Source organism: Octopus bimaculoides, chromosome 3 (genome assembly GCF_001194135.2).
Source record: "Octopus bimaculoides isolate UCB-OBI-ISO-001 chromosome 3, ASM119413v2, whole genome shotgun sequence".
In the NCBI taxonomy this organism is placed as follows: Eukaryota; Metazoa; Mollusca; class Cephalopoda; order Octopoda; family Octopodidae; genus Octopus; species Octopus bimaculoides.
This window is the reverse complement of record NC_068983.1, coordinates 64,821,027-64,828,381: the sequence shown is the minus strand read 5'-3', so window position 1 is coordinate 64,828,381 and position 7,355 is coordinate 64,821,027.

Sequence of the window (7,355 nt, the reverse complement as noted above, 5' to 3'; positions counted from 1 at the left end):
CACATATTGACTTTCTTATCTCGAGAAGTTTATTATGTCAATAACGTATGAGACTTGCGTACTGATTCAAACTCACTGCTTTATTATTCACAAAATGGTTTGTTATTTATCCAATGAACTAGCGCAGTATTTGATTAAGGAAAATAAGTGTCGTCTCCGTTGTGTCTCCGACATCTGAAGCCTGCAAACCAGATAAGAAAGTCAATATGTATGTGTGTGTTTGTGTGTGTGTGTGTGTGTGTGTGTGTATGTGTGTGCGTGTGTACACATATCAATGTTTGGCTGAATGGTTAAGACGTTTGCTTGACAAGTATAATGTCCGCTGTTAGATTCCATGTCCTCGGGTACACCATATATTGGTTTCTTTCTGAGTTCAAATTTTGCCGAGCTCGACTTTGCCTTTCAACATTTCGAGGTCGATAAAATAAGTCCCAGACCTTTTGCATATAGCAGAAAAGCTACATTAAATTATATTTGGATGCATTATGATAATGTTTTATTATTTCAGCACCGACGAAGAGGTCTTACATCTGAAGGCATAATATTCACGTGTCTTCTAATGAAGGAGAGTGTTCCTGGAACTACATTTTTTCTTTAATATACGCTTGTTATTGAAAAGAAAAATGGTTAGGTTTAGAGGAAGATGTTTCTGACATCTCTAGTTGCTAAATGGAACATCTGAGGCACTTTTATTTCTATCTAAATCACAACAGAGATGACACTTATTTTCCTTAATCAAACACTGCATTAGTTCATTGGATAAATAACAAACCATTTGGTGAATAATAAAGTAGTAAGTTTGAACCAGTACGCGTGTTTCATATGTTATTGACATAAACTTCTCGAGAATCCTGCAAACCAGATAAGAAAGTCAATATGTGTGTGTACACATATCAATGTTTGGCTGAATGGTTAAGACGTTTGCTTGACAAATATAATGTCCGCTGTTAGATTCCATATCCTCGGGTACACCGTATATTGGTTTCATATTTTGTCAACGTCTGCAAGCTAGGGGATGCAAAACGATTGCATCAATGCTAATAATCAACTGGTACTTATTTTTTCGACATCAAGAGAAAAAAGGCAAAGTCAACCTCAGATTGCAAAGCTCGCCAGCTTAGTTAACCCAGATTTTTCCGTAAAATTCTGTAGGCGGAAGCTGCACAGACATACATTTACTGAATTGTATATTTAATTCAAACAGTACAGTCTTTTCACATACTGTATCACGATAATTTGTCTGTTAATTACAACATTATTTCAGTGGGTGGTTGAAAGAACTCAGACACACACACACATACACACACACACACACACACACACACACACAACCACACACACACACACACACTCACCCACACACACACATACATACACACGCCTGCATATACATATTTCTTCTTCACTGATCAGAATATCGGATTAAATGGAAGAAAGAAGTAACAATTTTCAAGAAGGAGATAAGTAGGTATATCTGAATTTTTGAAGTTAGAACAGTTTGCAAATATACTCATCCCTTAGAATAGAACTTTAATTTTCCTAACTGCATTATATATCTATATTTCCTAGTAATAACTTTGGAGACAGCAATCAATATTTACACCCACATCTTCGAATATCTTACATATTTTCACGTATGAGTTATTTGAATAAAACTATTTATCTCTAGAATATCTAAAGTAAAATAGATGATTTTTTCTGTTAGACAAATTCACAAACAGTTGTAATATGTTTAATGGAAATATATTACGCTTTAGTCTATCTATTATCAATATTTGGTGAAGTCTATTTCTACAATCATTTATCAAGTAACAGATGATGTATTTACATGCGTTTATCAGTTCGTATATTTTTAGACTTTTAAAATTTAACATCAGTTAATTCTTTTTTAATATATATTTTGGCTGAAATGAAATTTGACAGATGGAAGTAATGTTTATAAGTGATGTATAAAATGAAAAATAACCAACAGTACCATACATTAATGGAAACTTCGACGTTATCGCAAAGCCACAAATATAAATATGTCTTTTACTTTTTGGAGTGTTTGATTTTTATTCTTCCTGTCAGTCGTGAAGGAATGGTAACACTTCAGACGTTGAAACATCAACAAGTTAAAAGAAACAATATAAATGCAAAAATACTACGGCATTAAGTTCGGATTTGCAAATCTATTGTTCTGCAAAAGTTTGTATGGAAGTTTGTAATGTAAATATGCTTCATTTCTTTTGTTTTTCAGAATTTAATTCTGATCTACAAAACATGCTGTTGTGACAAACATTGATGAGAATATGACGTCAAGACAATGATAATTGCAAACAATGAATTAAAAACTAAGATTGATTATCTACCAAAGGGAAGATATAACTGGTAACTAAAATAGACGATCTTTTAATTAAATTCGCACCTTCACAAAATAATCTCCTTCAGTTAAATCTTTTATACAAAAGCAATAATTGTTATGTTGTTAATTGGTCCAACACAGCGGAAAGTAAAAAAATATATATATTCTCCTCATAATCTATGCATCTAAACAGTGACAGTTCATTTTGTTTCCTTTCAGTCTGGAAGGAACAAGTGAAAACATACATACATTTGAATATTCAATGTTTGGATTACAACGTCAGATAAATTTTCGCTGCAACTTTTCGAAACTGTTTGGACACCTCATTGATAAAGGAATGAGACATGACTTTACATGTTTGTGCCATTCAAGTGGAAGAAATCCGTGAAAAGAATACAGCCTGTTTTATTCAGCACCGTATATCATATCGTTTGTGACACATGCATTGACGAGAGTTAAGGTTGCCTTAATTATAATGCATATCCTCTCTTGCAAATTGCTCTTCAGCGACTTCTTCGTGAACAGCAATCATCTGTAAGTTAATTAGTCAGAATAGCTGAAACAAAAATGAAATGAAGCATTTAATCTGCGCTGTTCGTCTTACAGTGTTATGAATTGCATTTCTGATCTGTTGACATGTGAGATTAATCCAGTCCATTGGAAAATTACCTTCTCTTATCTAGGTTTATGTAAATCAGTGCTTCGGTTGAAGCAGATATGTTTGACTACCGTATTTATGTAGGGTGTGGGTGACTATCATAATCTATTTCTACTAATCGAAATTAAGTTAAACTGAAAACTGTTTAACAAACATTGTTTCACAAACGAAAGCTATTTTGAAGCAAGATTTAATGTAACAAATACAAAATACGCACAAACCAAGTACCGGTCTAAAATAAAAATGCTTCCCCGCTTTGTATGACAATGTTGAATAGAAATATCTTTCATAAGTTAATTTTCATTTTAATTATCAGTAAAATTATACTCAATGAAGTTTTATTACAAATAAAGCTTTAATATATTAACAGCCAGAAATACAAGTGGAAGTGCATAAATATGCTGCCAATATAATCACAGCATTGACACGCACACACACACACAGACATACACACACACGATTATATACACAGATATGCTTAAAATTTTATTCCTAGTCTTTCAACTTTTACATATTTCATTCATTGAACTGCGCCCATGTTAGGACAGCGTCTACAATACATATATTGTAAACCAGGTACTTCTTCTATTGAGCTATTTTGCCGAGCCGCTACGAGGAGGTAAAGAAGCCATCAGCAGTTGTGAAGCATGTGTGCTTACACAGAGGCTCCAAAATATATTCATACACACACACTCACACACACACACGCAAGAACGTTAAGGAGAAATATGTTATTCAAAGGAAAGTCAGTTTAGTATTTAGCGTTTGATGACATCAGTAGTTAATAATAACGAAATATATTAAAACAAGTATGCCTGAAATTTTACGTAACGACACTTAGTTATCTATAAACTAATTATGCTAAAAGGAATTTTAGAAAACTTATGATTATTCGTTACGTTTATGAATTTATGTTGCAAGATTCCTGATGTGGTGAAACCGTGAGTTGAAACAGACGAACTTGTATTTCGGAATGGTCATGTTTTCTTTTCGTCACACATCTGTGACTTCTTCAGTGACACTTTCTTCTCGGTTTAGACCATTCTGTTCTTCTATGATATGTACCCTTATATGAGCATGTGTTTGCATATTTATTTGTGTGTATGTGTGTGCGTGTGCGTGCGTGCGCGTGCGTACTCATGTCTATGTGTATCGCATGTGAGCTTATGTGTATACACGAGTTTATGCCCTTCATATTGTTGTCATCCTTATCGCCGTTGGTTTTTCTACTTCTCCCCGTAACCCATCCCCGTTGTCACCGGTGCTGCCCTTAATCCCGACTCTTCTCACCGTTCCTGTATCTCTCTGTTTTTGTGTTCGCCCACGCTAATGTCATCGGGGTAGTTGTTGTTACTGATGTTGTTGTTGTCATTGTTGTAGGTCGCGTTGTTGATGTTGTAGCCGTGTGTGAAGTTACTGTATGTGAGTTTGTGTGTACATATGGGTTGGCTTATTATGCTGTTTGTATCTGAGCCCTTTATACTGTCATTTTGTTGTTAACCTAGAGCTACTAACAACAATGACGATAACGATGACAACAGAATACAAGACATAAGCCTATATATAGATATAAGCACACCATTGAAACACATAGACTTGCGTGCTCACAGGCACGCACGCACACACATGTTCACACACATACAAATACAGAGCACATGAATATAAAGATACACATCACAAAAGATCAGAATGGACTAATAGGAGCAAGAGCCCACACGAGGACGGAAAGTATCGCTGAATATGTCACAGATGTCTGACGAAAAATTTCCGGACAACAGACACGAGTTTAGAATAAGAACAGTAATAAACAAGTGAAGAATGGGTACATTGTGCGTGTATTTATTTGGCAAAAACAAATAAACAAATAAAATGACCATCTCAAAATATAACAATATGATTATTAGATTATAGGAACAGCTATTATATATAATGAATTATTTAATATTGAAATATTTAAATGCTATTTTTTCTATATTATGAGACCATTGCAATGGAAAATTGTTTCTACAATTTAATGATTGTAAGTTAGAAGTAATTATATAATATCCTGCCGCGATGTTGGTCTATCTGATATCTCAGACAAAAGATTCGGAGACGTTCTTTGAAAACATCCACATCTACGCCTTGCAGATCTCTTAAGTTGTTTGGCAGACAAACTGATTCAATACTGGATCCTTATTCTTGACGCAAAAGACGGATTCTTTGGCAATATGCCGTGCCATCTACTTCAGCGAGTGTCATAGCTTTTAATTTCAATGTTGTGAGCTAGACCATCAGGATATTCCATATGTATGTGACTGAATATCTTTCACACGTTCTCTAAGAGGATTAGATCTTCAGTTTCTTTAGCATCTCCCAGTAGCTCATCGGTTTCACCGATTGCATCTTATTTATGTAGTGGATTGGCCCAAGTTTGACGCCACCAGTTTGACGCTGTGCGGTGATCACGACTGAGAGCGAATGTTCTTCATAAGAGTAGCATGGTATTCTTTTTCCTGGTTCTCAATTATTTCAGGATCCATCCAGCTGCCCTTGTGCACAATGGTGCCATCTTGGTAATACTCACATGGAATACTGCATAATTACTCATGTGAATTTCCAGTTCCTGCATCAACTCTGCCACTGTGATTGCACTATCACCTGGTCCTGTGCATTCCGAATGTACCCTCTTTGTGGGTCAATAGTCGAGTGTTTGCGACTTCTCAGCATTGAACGGCGTCTTCAATGTTCTGTTTTTTTTTTGCAGTTTTAGTTTGTCATCAGGGACTTTCATCGCCTGTAATACTTTCTATCAGCCACATAGCTGGGCTGGTGAGATTGACTGGCTATATGTATGAGGGTATGTCTGAGAGAGCCACCATAAATAATAGCAATCTCAATACAGTTTATTTGGGGATTCCGTTACGAATTGATGCCTCCCATGGAGGAGAACCATTGGTTGCAATTTCTGACTTCTATCTTTTAAAACGTTATGCAGCCACTCTTTCCGTTTTCCAGCGATAACGAGGTCACGCATTAGTGACACATCGTCACATGATTGACTTCGTCAAAACATTTGGCAAAGTCGAATTATATCACTTCATCATTTGCCTAGTTGAGCTACTGTTTCACTATCCAGTCATAATGCTGTGGGGGATGTGTCAGGCAGCTTTTCCATGGACGAAAGCCATGTTCTGTATTTGTGAGGAATTAACATCTTCCCAAGTACATGATCTTCGTCTTTCTGACAATGCGTTCAATGACCCTGCCATCATGTGAAGTGAAAGATATAGATCTATAATTTTTAGCATCTATGTTTCCTCTTTTGTGGACAGGTTATGGTATACCTTTTCTCAACAATTTGTCAAGTTTACGAGATTCGCGGAAACTCTGGAAAAGTATCTGCAGTGAATTTGCTAGTCCTTTCTTGAATATCTTAAAGGAACTGGAAATCCATCTGGTCCAGTTGCTGAGTGCCAGTTCATCTTATCAATGGCTAATATTACATCTCCCTGTTTTATGTCGATGTAATCGATGGTTGTCTCTTTCCTATGTAAATCTGCGGTGTTGAAAAACTCACTAGGCTTGATTATTTCCATGTTCCCAGTGTAGAAGTGGAGACACTTTGGAATTATTTATTTAGCAATTCACTTCTCCTCCTGGGGTGTACAGTTAGTGAGTTATCTTCTAGACACAGTGGGGCTTATCTTGTAGTGAACCAAGACTAGGCCACTGGATTCTCTTTCTACCCTTTTCTTTCCATTGGAAGGTCTGTGTTTATTTAAGTAGAGATTCTGCTTAACTGCGTCGTTCTTTGTGTGTCATTCTAGAAATTATGTCACCTTATTGCCATCTCATGTTGAGGATTTTGAAGTAACCCATCAGAATTACATTAACGCATTCATCTAGTTTTTTAGTAAGTAGTTTAACTATCGTGATTTAATAAACCGGATGGGCGATATGACTTGCATATTACAAGATCATGTTGCTTTAAATCCACTTTGAGTTTGTCACAGATCTCTTTTTAATTTGACGGAAGGATAATTGGTGAGACAGACATCACGGATGTACTGCGCAACCCCACTGTTGCTACTTTCTCTTCTGTCTACATAGAATACAGTATAGATTGGTGTGTGTGTCTCTGCATCATTTCTGGCTGCAGATAGTGGTATCTCCGTCAGTGCAATGCATATTACTTGATTGCATGCACAAAGGTCCCTCAGGTACGCTACTTTGATCTTGCTGTTGTTTCATTCGAAGCATCTAATAGTTATGAAAATAACTTATATAATGGTCGGCTTTGCTGCAATGATGGCCTTTCTGAGTCAATTATTTGTGGCGATCTTGTGTGTTTGTGTGTGCGTGTGTGTGTGT